The sequence below is a fragment of the Sinocyclocheilus anshuiensis genome, unplaced genomic scaffold, assembly GCF_001515605.1.
Source record: "Sinocyclocheilus anshuiensis isolate Anshui unplaced genomic scaffold, SAMN03320099.WGS_v1.1 scaffold199, whole genome shotgun sequence".
Taxonomy (NCBI): Eukaryota; Metazoa; Chordata; class Actinopteri; order Cypriniformes; family Cyprinidae; genus Sinocyclocheilus; species Sinocyclocheilus anshuiensis.
This window is the reverse complement of record NW_015552582.1, coordinates 2,992,395-3,004,161: the sequence shown is the minus strand read 5'-3', so window position 1 is coordinate 3,004,161 and position 11,767 is coordinate 2,992,395. Positions and strand designations below refer to the sequence as shown.

At 38.1% G+C, this 11,767-nt stretch overlaps 1 protein-coding gene across 2 annotated transcripts in view; it reads left to right on the top strand.

Annotated features, from left to right (window-relative positions):
• LOC107665372 (BTB/POZ domain-containing protein 7-like) overlaps positions 1-11,767 on the top strand; it is a 71,267-nt gene that overhangs the window by 1,246 nt on the left and 58,254 nt on the right. The gene's annotated exons all lie outside the window — the stretch shown is intronic.

Here is an 11,767-nt window from a genome sequence, read left to right as displayed (position 1 = left end):
CCTTTTTTTTTTTTTAAAAAAAAAAAAAAAAAAAAGAGACTTGTGCACTGTGCCTTATTTTGGACCTCTGCAAATTAGACGGGGCATTGTTTAGGAAAGTTACTGGACAGGAACGTATTCCCCTGTCTTTGTCTTGACTGTTTATTTCCTATGGAATTCTGGAAGTCATCAGGGTCTAATTAAAGGCAAGTCTTAACTGATGACCAAATTGGTTTACATCAAGTCCCATCCTGTTTGCCCCCCTTGAGTTCATTCACCTCCACAGTATCTCTGTTTCGCACACAGAACCTTTTGACTCTGTGTTCCCAGGAGCCTTACAATGTGTTGTGAGATTGTGCTAATGAAGAATTGTTTTGCAACCCAAACTGATTTCTTTGTGATAATGGAGATGGTCACAGTGAGGATTATTTGGTGTTGTAGGAAATATTCAGGGATTTCAAGTGCCTTGTAGGGATATGCCGGTATCAAATTTTCATGTTGCGATTAATTTAATATATAATTATTCACGGTATTTAGAAGTGCCCACGATAACAATATCGTGCATAGTCATTACCGTGATGTATCGCATTACCGAATACCGGCACAAGTCTAGTGCCTTGCTTATCAGATGTCCCCCAAGCAAGACTAGAGATGGTGTGATTTACTGATAGCCAAGTGTCTACCTATGAAACAAAAGTAAATGTTTTAATAAAACAAAACCAAACCAATTCTGTGTTGCTTTATCTGCTGCTGCTCTGTTGAGAGAGTGTCGTCCTTAATATAGCTCAATAAGCACCATTGTTGTTCATCAATGTGGGTAATTCAAGAAACAATCGAGTGAAGAGAGCAGTGCGGTTTGGGTGCTGCAGTATGTTGTAGACATGTTGTGACTGTGGTTGAGGTGTAGGGGTTTCCCCCTCTTTTTTCATCTTCCTGTGATGTAGGCCATCCTTTCCTCTGTTACTATGCTGCAATATGTGCTGGTGCCAACAGTTAAGTGAGATTTATGTTTGATGGTGCTGCAGTTCTGTGTTAAAGGGATAGTTGACCTGAAAATGTGAGTTCTGTCATCATTTACTCACCCTCATGTCATTCCAAAACCGGTAATGAAATATTTTGAAGAATATTCATGCAAATCAGTGACAACTGCTAATAAATTGGAAATAGCACAAAATTAGTTCATATGACTTGTGCTCTATATTACAAGTCATATGATTATTCACTGATAATCTTGCCACTCAGTGAGATTATAAATTGATTTGTGAACTGGATGAACTGGGTAATTGCAAAGAACCAGAATCCAGATTTTATTCACCGATCCGTTTCTTAAGTTCAGTTAACAGTCTCAGTGGTTTTTGCTGCAGTTTGAGTTTGCACCTTGCTGAATAATGACTTACTTTTTGATCTGTTCCTCATAGCTTTCAGTATGACTGGAATTTAGTGCATAACCTGCATTTAGTGCATTTAGTGCATTTATAGTATTTATAGAATACAGTGCATTTTTCCATTATTGATTGTGGTGCTTTCCTTGTATAGAAATGAACTGTGTGAAGATTCTCTGAAAGGTTATTTATTTTATTTATTAATTTTTTTTTTTGCTTTTGTTTTTGTGAACTGCTTTGTACTTTCTATATTTTTTTTTTATTGCAAAAAGCATGTATAGTGCTTAGACAGACACTAGATAAAAATGATAGGCAGGGCTCGAGTAAGGATTTTTCTTTTCTGCTGGCTCATTCAGGCCAGTAATTCAGATTTTCTACTTGCCCTACTAGTATTTTCACCACATGACACAATAATCCATTTTATTTTCAGTGACACATCTGTGTATGAGTCAGAAAAAATATAGTTATAGTTTTCATTAACTGCTGTGCTTTCACAGCAAATATTTTGTTGAGTTTCTACTTTTGAATAGTGACTTGACTTACTATATACACTTCTGTACAAAAGTTTGGGGTCAGTAAGATTTTTCATGATTTTGGAAAGTCTCTTATGCTCACCAAGGCTGCATTTATTTGATATACTGTAGAAACTGTAATATTGTGAAATTTTATTACAGCTAAACGTTTTCTTTTTTAAAACATATTAAAATGTATTTTAATTCTGTGATGACAGCAAGTTTTTCAGCAGTTATTACTCCAGTCTTCAGTGTCACATGATCCTTCAGAAATCACTCTGTTGATTTTGTGCTTAAAGGGGTCATATGATGCTGCTAAAAAACTTTAGTCTTTGCAACTTTACAGATCTTCTTTATGCACCAAGAGCTTGTAACACTCCAAAGAGAAAGGAAAAATTGAAATCGCATCATATGACCCCTTTAAGAAACATTTCTTATTATCAGTGTTGGAAAAAAAATTTTCTGCTTATGTTTGTGGAAACTGTAGTGCATTTTTTTCAGGATTATTTAATAAGATTTTCAAAAGAAAAGGGTTTATTTGAAATAGAATATAATTTTTTGTAACATTATATTATAAATGTCTTAACTCAAACTTTTGATAATTTTGATCCATCTGTTTTGAATGTATTAATTAAAAAAAAAAAAAGTGACAGCACAGCAATTGACCCGATAGGACAAGTGACAGATCTGCCAGCTGTCCCAAAACTCTCTCACACTGTGGACCATCAGGCTATCTTCATTGTTGAGCCTGTTTATGGGGTAACTGCTTCACTGCTGACAGTAGTCAGTCCATCAAGAATAATTATGAAATCTTTTGCTGTCATGAATAAGTTCACTGTCTCTCTGGATTTGCCAGGGTTTTGCAGACTGATGGTACTTGTGTACAGTGTAACCTGAGTAGCTTGCCGATTGTATAACCTTGAAAAGTATCGAACAACTGTGTGCAAATCAGATTGTATCGATTAATGGCGCCCCAGGTATGATTTGAAAATAAGGTTTTATTGGGCTTTTGTTGGCTGCACACTAGGGGTGGGCGATATGAGCTAAAATTCATATCACGATATTTTACACCGTCCAGGCAATATCGATAATATATTGCGATATGAGGGGAAAAAATTACAGGCAAAATATGTTTTCTCTATTTCTAATTTTTCTCAAAAAGTGCAAACGTGCAACATGAGGTAGGCCTGTATGAATTGAATTAAATTAAATTAAATTAAATATTGTGTGTTTGAGTAGGCCAGTGGTTCCCAAACTTTTTCTGCCGGGCCCCCCTTTGTAAAGAAAAATATTTTCAAGGCCCCCCACCCCCCTCTTTTTTTTTTGGGGAAAGTCTCTTATGCTCACCAAGGCTACATTTTTTTTATTAAAAATACAGTAAACACTATAATATTGTCAATTTAAATTATCTATTTGAATGTTTTAACATATAGGCTACTGTATTCCTGTGATCAAAGCTGAATTATGCGATATGCGATATTGAAGAAAAATGCGATATGCGATACCTTGTTAAAAAATGCGATATTCGATATGATATTGCTTAAAGTGTGTAAAATCAATTTCAATTACATTTTAAAATATTTAAAAATGAAAATTATGTAACCAATTTGTTTCAACTGCGTTTACGAGAATGATCGTCGAGACGGGTACTATTGACATAATTCTGTGTGTATGTGTCTGTTCAAACACGAGGAGATGCGAAAGACGAATCAACTCGGTGTTCGTGCGCCGTCTGAAACGCATCTCTCTGTGTGCGCGCGCTTTGCACGTGTGTGGCAGAACGGAAGATACGCTGTGCGAGATGCAGCTTGTGCGCGCACTTCAGGTGTGAGTCAGACAGCAAGAAGAGACGGCAAAGAGTTGTTTTCTGCAACTTATTGCACTTAACTCTTTTTAATTTGAAATTGTTCTTTGTGTCAGAGCGCTGGAGTTCGTCAGAAATCGAAAGTGGCATCAGTTTACGGTCATGGATTTGTCGTGTCGCGTCGCATCCACAGCAGAGAACATCACTGGGTTCTACTGTATTTGCTTTTGTCACGTCGCGCCGCTCGCGTCTGGTGTAGACACGTTGTTTTGGTATCTGTGAATCTTAAGTATGTTCATAATCTGCGTTACGTTTACCTGGCACTGGCAGTATTTTCACAAACTTGTAATTTACATGCTTAGAGCAGAACCATGCATCGTTTATTTATATTTCTACATGGCTGCCTGCAATACAACTCTGACTCTTCAATCGCGCAATCTAGTGGTCTGTTATTGATACAACCACAAATTCTACAACTGATAACGGAGCGCTCAAGCGGGTACTGCGAGTCATGTTGAAGTAATTAAAATATGTCAAATTCATATTTTGCGCTCAATTATTTACTTATCATGCATGTGGCCGCATGATAAGTGGGAACATTACGTAGTGTAGTCTTTATCACCCTGCAGAGATTTATTTTGCAAAATAATCTGCTGACTGTACACTATCCCTGCTCAAGAAACATTTCTGATTATTATCAATGTTGTAAACATTTGTGCTGCTTAATATTTTTGAGGAAACTATTTTTTCACGATTCTCTTATGAATATTTGAAATTGTTCTTTGTGTCAGAGCGCTGGAGTTCGTCAGAAATCGAAAGTGACATCAGTTTACGGTCATGGATTTGTCGTGTCGCGTCGCATCCACAGCAGAGAACATCACTGGGTTCTACTGTATTTGCTTTTGTCACGTCGCGCCGCTCGCGTCTGGTGTAGACACGTTGTTTTGGTATCTGTGAATCTTAAGTATGTTCATAATCTGCGTTACGTTTACCTGGCACTGGCAGTATTTTCACAAACTTGTAATTTACATGCTTAGAGCAGAACCATGCATCGTTTATTTATATTTCTACATGGCTGCCTGCAATACAACTCTGACTCTTCAATCGCGCCATCTAGTGGTCTGTTATTGATACAACCACAACTTCTACACCTGATAACAGAGCGCTCAAGCGGGTACTGCGAGTCATGATGAGGTAATTAAAATGTGTCAAATTAATATTTTGCGCTCAATTATTTACTTATCAGGCAAGTGGCCGCATGATAAGCGGGAAAATTACGCAGTGTAGTCTTTATCACCCTGCAGAGGTTTCTTTTGCAAAATAATCTGCTGACTGTACACTATCCCCCAGTTTGGAGTAGGCGATTTGTGCTCTATTAATTTGGTCTGTTACGATGCTCTGTGTTTGATTACTAATGCCTGTGTAGTACGGCGTTGCACACAGAGGACAAAAACGTTCAGCCTCGACTCTATCGTCATTTGTGTTAAAATTTGCAAAGCTTACAAAATTGAACAAAACAATATAAATGCGAAATTTGAATTCATGAATATGTAACGGTATCCACGGTATAGCAAAATCCATATGGAACAACATAATACCGGTAGTCACTTTCATACCGGTATAGCGCCCACCCCTACTGCACACTCATAATATTATAGAAATCTTGTCAACAACAAAAGTATGATGATGTTATGAAACATTGCTCATGTCCTCATGTTCAGTACAATGATGTTTCAGCTCATTTGGCTTATGTATTTCTGGGAAACAAAGAAATTTACTGCATTATAAGGACTGCAGCCTTATACATTTGGACTTTGCTGACATAATTGCTATAATGGTTTGCTATTTTTTTGCAGCATTATGCCAAAAAATGGTAGTTGGCTGATGCACATGGATGTAGAAATATGAATAAAATGTTGTTGTTTTTTTTCAGTGTGCAGTCTTTGAAGGTCCCTGTAGTTCCACACGCACACTGGCTTGACCTCTGGCTGCTGTCACTGGAGAGAGAAATTGGATGGGGAAAGGAAAGTGGGACATGTTTTCATTTTCCACTCCCCTTTGTTGTCCTTGGCAACCACTTTTTTCCCTTTTTCTTAAAATGACAGGCTGACTCGGGTCCCAATATTTCACCTTGTCCAATAGGATGCTTCAACTCCCTTTTTTTATTTTTTTTACTCTTTCACACACACACACACACAAGGTTGACAATGACATCACATGTAGCTATTATTCATAGAGATGGGGAAAAAGTCCTTTTTTTATTTGACTATATTGAGCATCCCTCCCAGGCCTAAGGGTTGTATCAATCATTCAGGAGTATTGCATTGCAATCTAACGTCTCCTGAAGTTTAACTCTCATTCAGCAATACCTCTGTGGCTTGACATCACTCTTGTATGAGACCTCAGATCTTGCAGGCTTTTATTCATTCATTTCAAAGGCATGAAATAGGCAAAAGTGGTTTGTTGGATTGTGTGTTCACAAACCACAACTCACTGTGGGAATGCCCTGCTTGGAGAGTTGCGGTCAGGGTATTTCGTTTTTTTCCTCCTCCTTTGGCCCAGACAGAGGGTTATTTGCATTTACTCAACTTTGTTTTTACTCTTAATGATGTTGTATTAAGATAAAAGTAAAGTTTTTATAATTGCATATATTTGTATATAATTTTATAATTTAAATAATTTTTTTTAAATAATTTTAGCTGCAAAACGCTAATAGATGGGCATCTTTGGCCATTGCATTGTATCTCACTTTGTTTTTTGCACTCATATATAAATGCCCCCATAAGAAACCCATCCAATCTGAGTTAGCCCAAAACCAGCCTAATGATACAGGGCTTCCTTTAGACTGATTAGTTGCCTAGTCATTCAGGCAATTTGCAGATTCAAGTTGATTACGAAAATATGTTGATTTGCAAATCCCTAATGCTCAGTTGGTTTTTTAAATAGCCAATTGCTTGTTTTGTTAGCTTGAAATGGTTTGCACACATATTTAATAGCTTTTCTAAGTGTTGGAAGTAGACAAGGCTCTATCCACATGACCATCTAAAAATGCATTGCTAATTCTAGGCTATAGTCTCAGCAGGGATTTCAGAAGCGCTTTCCAAAAAAGCTTTCATTTTTGACTGACTGGCTTTCTGATGGCATTGACAGGAGGCTCTCAGCGACCTATTTAAGGTTTTTGATAATGCATTAGCAGTCTGCCCTGCATCAGGCTTCACTGAGACTCCACGTGCTGCTGATTTGATAGTGAAACATTCACTCTGTCAAGCAAGCTTGGACTCTGAGACACGCTGGGGCTCCTGGTCATCCTTCTCACCGCAGGCTGTGTCTTTCCTGATGTCTAAACTGTGATTATGAGTACATTATGAGGAACAGATTGTACTTGTTTACAGTAGTGCATAATCACATTTGTTCTGTGCACAGGTGACTAGACAATGAAAGATGGAATAATGAATGTCCTTCACACTTAGATTCACTTTGATTAAACACTAACTTTACAGAGGATTTATATCAATGGCTTCCATTATTCCAAGTCTATCTGGTTTGTGCAGGTGTTTAGATGTTGTATTCCTGCATTTATCTGGCACACAGACAAGTAGAGGTGAGAAGCAAAGCTCAGAGGTAGCTGGAGGGTGTATACATTGGTGAAGTGCTTCGTTCAAAGGTGCAATGGGAACAGTCAGAAGTCCCCAGCCCCATACAGAGATCGAGTCCATAGTGATTAGTCCATTTTCCTGAATCTAGTTTCCCTTCAATGACAGGTTGTACTGTGATTGGCGCTTAACTGACAACGCTACTTCAGTTACGCCTCATTATCTGGGGTCGGTTGTAATATTGGTATTATAAGTGTTGTTGTTATCCTCATCACTGATGATAATAATGATGATACGTTGACTTATTTTATTTTTTTTTTTCAGCTCTCTGTGTTTAATGCATTGTGACTGGTCACTCCTCCGTACTTTCTGTTGTAGCCACTGAAGGTCAAAGATCATTTTAGGGCAGTTGACTGTCCATGTGCAGCATGGCACGAAGAAAGCAGTTTTTTAAGCAAATCCACTCGGTCAAGGGTTACGTTCCAAGTGTTGCTGCTTTTTGCCTTTAAGATAAACTTGTTTTCACTAACTCAGTTTGTGCAGTGTTGATTTCGGTTTGGATTTCTTGCCTGAACTCTTCTATGGAAGTGGCAGGTAAAGACTAGCAGTAGTAGCTCCTTAAACGTGACCAATCGATGTTTATTTGCCAAATACAGATGAGATCAGACAGTTTGCTAAATGCCGCTCTTACGCTGTGGACAGGTTGGTTTATCACAGAGGTTTTGCTGTGAAGGAGACTCCTAATCTGGAGGCCTCCTGAAATTTGTGCCTGTTTTCTTTTCTTTTTTTCCTTTCGGTTACTTTGTTTTTCAGGGATGCGACTTTATTTTATCCTGCATTATTTTCTAGAAAAGGATTATTGACATTTAAATAGTGAGAAGTGAGAATTTTTTTTGTAATTTTTGGTGTTTGCATTTTACATCACCATCATAGTTGAGTTTGCCTGGGCTGGTAAGATCGACAGTGTACTTATTTTCACCAATAAAGGCCTTGGTATTTTATTTTTTTTTGTTCTAGGTAGAGCAATAGTGTTTCCAAAGGCAAATGAAAGGAGATTTACAGAGGGAGGAAGAATAGGTGATTGACAGGACACAAGCTTGAAGGGCATCATCCCACAAAGTACGCCAAGTCCTTTTGAGCTAAGTTGGGCTTAACTGAATTTGGACCACTGTCACTGTCAATATTTGAGTCAGTCCTCCTGTGTGTGTGGCCTCATTATTATTAATATTCCACTCTTTAACAGAAGCGTGTTCTTATGTATAGAGACAGGGGGCTTTGATTGGGCTCAAATGGAGATCTGTGTCCAGCCCTCTGTCTAATTTATGATGTAGAGAATTGTTGTGATATGAATAACATGCTCGGTATTTATTGTCTTCAAAGATTTAATTTCAAAACTTTCTGTTGTCACGATAGCAAAAAACTCAATGCAAGATGAACTTCCTTGTCTTAATTGCAAATCCTGTTCTTAATGTCTTTTTCTCAGTGTCTCCTTTATCGTGTGTATATTTTACTTGTCTATTAAAAATTCAACTAACACGTTTAAATTCCTAGTGGGTAAACTGCAATATTATATGATATTCAGTTTAATTTATGCAATTCTATGTTGATTCCCCCACCCCCCTTCTTTTTTTTTTTTTTTTTTTTGGAAAGTCTCTTATGCTCACCAAGGCTACATTTACTTATTAAAAATACAGTAAACACTGTAATATTGTGACATTTTGTCAATTTAAATTATATATTTGAATGTTTTAACATAACTGCATTCCTGTAATCAAATTTAATCAGCTGAATTTTCCAGCATGATTACGCCAGTCTTCAGTGTCACATGATCCTTCAGAAATCATTTTAATAAGCTAATTTGCTGCTCAGTAACCATTTCTGATCATTGTCAATGTTGTAAACATTTGTGCTGCGAAACTATTTTTTCACGATTCTCTTATGAATATTTGAAATTGTTCTTTGTGTCAGAGCGCTGGAGTTCGTCAGAAATCGAAAGTGGCATCAGTTTACGGTCATGGATTTGTCGTGTCGCGTCGCATCCACAGCAGAGAACATCACTGGGTTCTACTGTATTTGCTTTTGTCACGTCGCGCCGCTCGCGTCTGGTGTAGACACGTTGTTTTGGTATCTAAGTATGTTCAGTATGTTCATAATCTGCGTTACGTTTACCTGGCACTGGCAGTATTTTCACAAACTTGTACTTAGAGCAGGTTCATAATCTGCGTTACGTTTACCTGGCACTGGCAGTATTTTCACAAACTTGTAATTTACATGCTTAGAGCAGAACCATGCATCGTTTATTTATATTTCTACATGGCTGCCTGCAATACAACTCTGACTCTTCAATCGCGCCATCTAGTGGTCTGTTATTGATACAACCACAACTTCTACAACTGATAACGGAGCACCCAAGCGGGTACTGCGAGTCATGTTGAGGTAATTAAAATGTCAATTGCGCTCTGCGCTCAATTATTTACTTATCAGGCAAGTGGCCGCATGATAAGCGGGAAAATTACGCAGTTTATCACCCCGATTTGTGCTCTATTAATTTGGTCTGTTACGATGCTCTGTGTTTGATTACTAATGCCTGTGTAGTACGGCGTTGCACACAGAGGACAAAAACGTTCAGCCTCGACTCTATCGTCATTTGTGTTAAAATTTGCAAAGCTTACAAAATTGAACAAAACAATATAAATGCGAAATTTGAATTCATGAATACGTAACGGTATCCACGGTATAGCAAAATCCATATGGAACAACATAATACCGGTAGTCACTTTCATACCGGTATAGCGCCCACCCCTACTGCACACTCATAATATTATAGAAATCTTGTCAACAACAAAAGTATGATGGTGTTATGAAACATTGCTCATGTCCTCATGTTCAGTACAATGATGTTTCAGCTCATTTGGCTTATGTATTTCTGGGAAACAAAGAAATTTACTGCATTATAAGGACTGCAGCCTTATACATTTGGACTTTGCTGACATAATTGCTATAATGGTTTGCTATTTTTTTGCAGCATTATGCCAAAAAATGGTAGTTGGCTGATGCACATGGATGTAGAAATATGAATAAAATGTTGTTGTTTTTTTTCAGTGTGCAGTCTTTGAAGGTCCCTGTAGTTCCACACGCACACTGGCTTGACCTCTGGCTGCTGTCACTGGAGAGAGAAATTGGATGGGGAAAGGAAAGTGGGACATGTTTTCATTTTCCACTCCCCTTTGTTGTCCTTGGCAACCACTTTTTTCCCTTTTTCTTAAAATGACAGGCTGACTCGGGTCCCAATATTTCACCTTGTCCAATAGGATGCTTCAACTCCCTTTTTTTATTTTTTTTACTCTTTCACACACACACACACACAAGGTTGACAATGACATCACATGTAGCTATTATTCATAGAGATGGGGAAAAAGTCCTTTTTTTATTTGACTATATTGAGCATCCCTCCCAGGCCTAAGGGTTGTATCAATCATTCAGGAGTATTGCATTGCAATCTAACGTCTCCTGAAGTTTAACTCTCATTCAGCAATACCTCTGTGGCTTGACATCACTCTTGTATGAGACCTCAGATCTTGCAGGCTTTTATTCATTCATTTCAAAGGCATGAAATAGGCAAAAGTGGTTTGTTGGATTGTGTGTTCACAAACCACAACTCACTGTGGGAATGCCCTGCTTGGAGAGTTGCGGTCAGGGTATTTCGTTTTTTTCCTCCTCCTTTGGCCCAGACAGAGGGTTATTTGCATTTACTCAACTTTGTTTTTACTCTTAATGATGTTGTATTAAGATAAAAGTTTGTGCAAAAAATCGAATGCGATTTTCATGAGCATCTCGTCAGTAAAGCCCCTTCTGGTGATTAGTAGTAGTCAGTGATCTATGGCTCTGTGTAGTAAATGCCACTCCATCTGAAAGCAGGTGATGGCGATTTACTACCAATCACGGAACCGGCTCAACTGACGAGATGCGCATGACAATCGCATGCGATTTAATTGCACAGCCCTAGTGAACACCTACCTGTATCTGGACATATCAGGTCACGCTCGGCACAGAAATACTTACAAAAGTCTCTCCACAGGGAGGAGGAAGATCCAGTTTCAACCTCATTTTGGACACACTTTTTAATTGTCCATTGTGGTTGGAGCTTTTTTCCATTAATTGCTCTGCTTCTGTAGCACAGAGACCAAAAAAGCTGCCATCCCAATTTTCCCTCTTTTTGGATCAAGCTCATAAACTGTGGACTTAGTGGACACAGATGTCAAATACATTATCATGCTTGTCAGTCCCATGTTGATCTACAGTAAACTGAGAGGTCAGCTAAATATCTACAGCGGATCTAAATATTTATAATTAATTATAACTAGTTATGATTAATTTTTCATATTTCCCCATGAGCTGATTCGCAACATCTCTGTAGTTTTTAAGAATAGCCAAGGTCCTGAACTATTTATACTAGGGGTGCTCCGATCAGGATTTTTGAGGCCGATCACAGAAAGC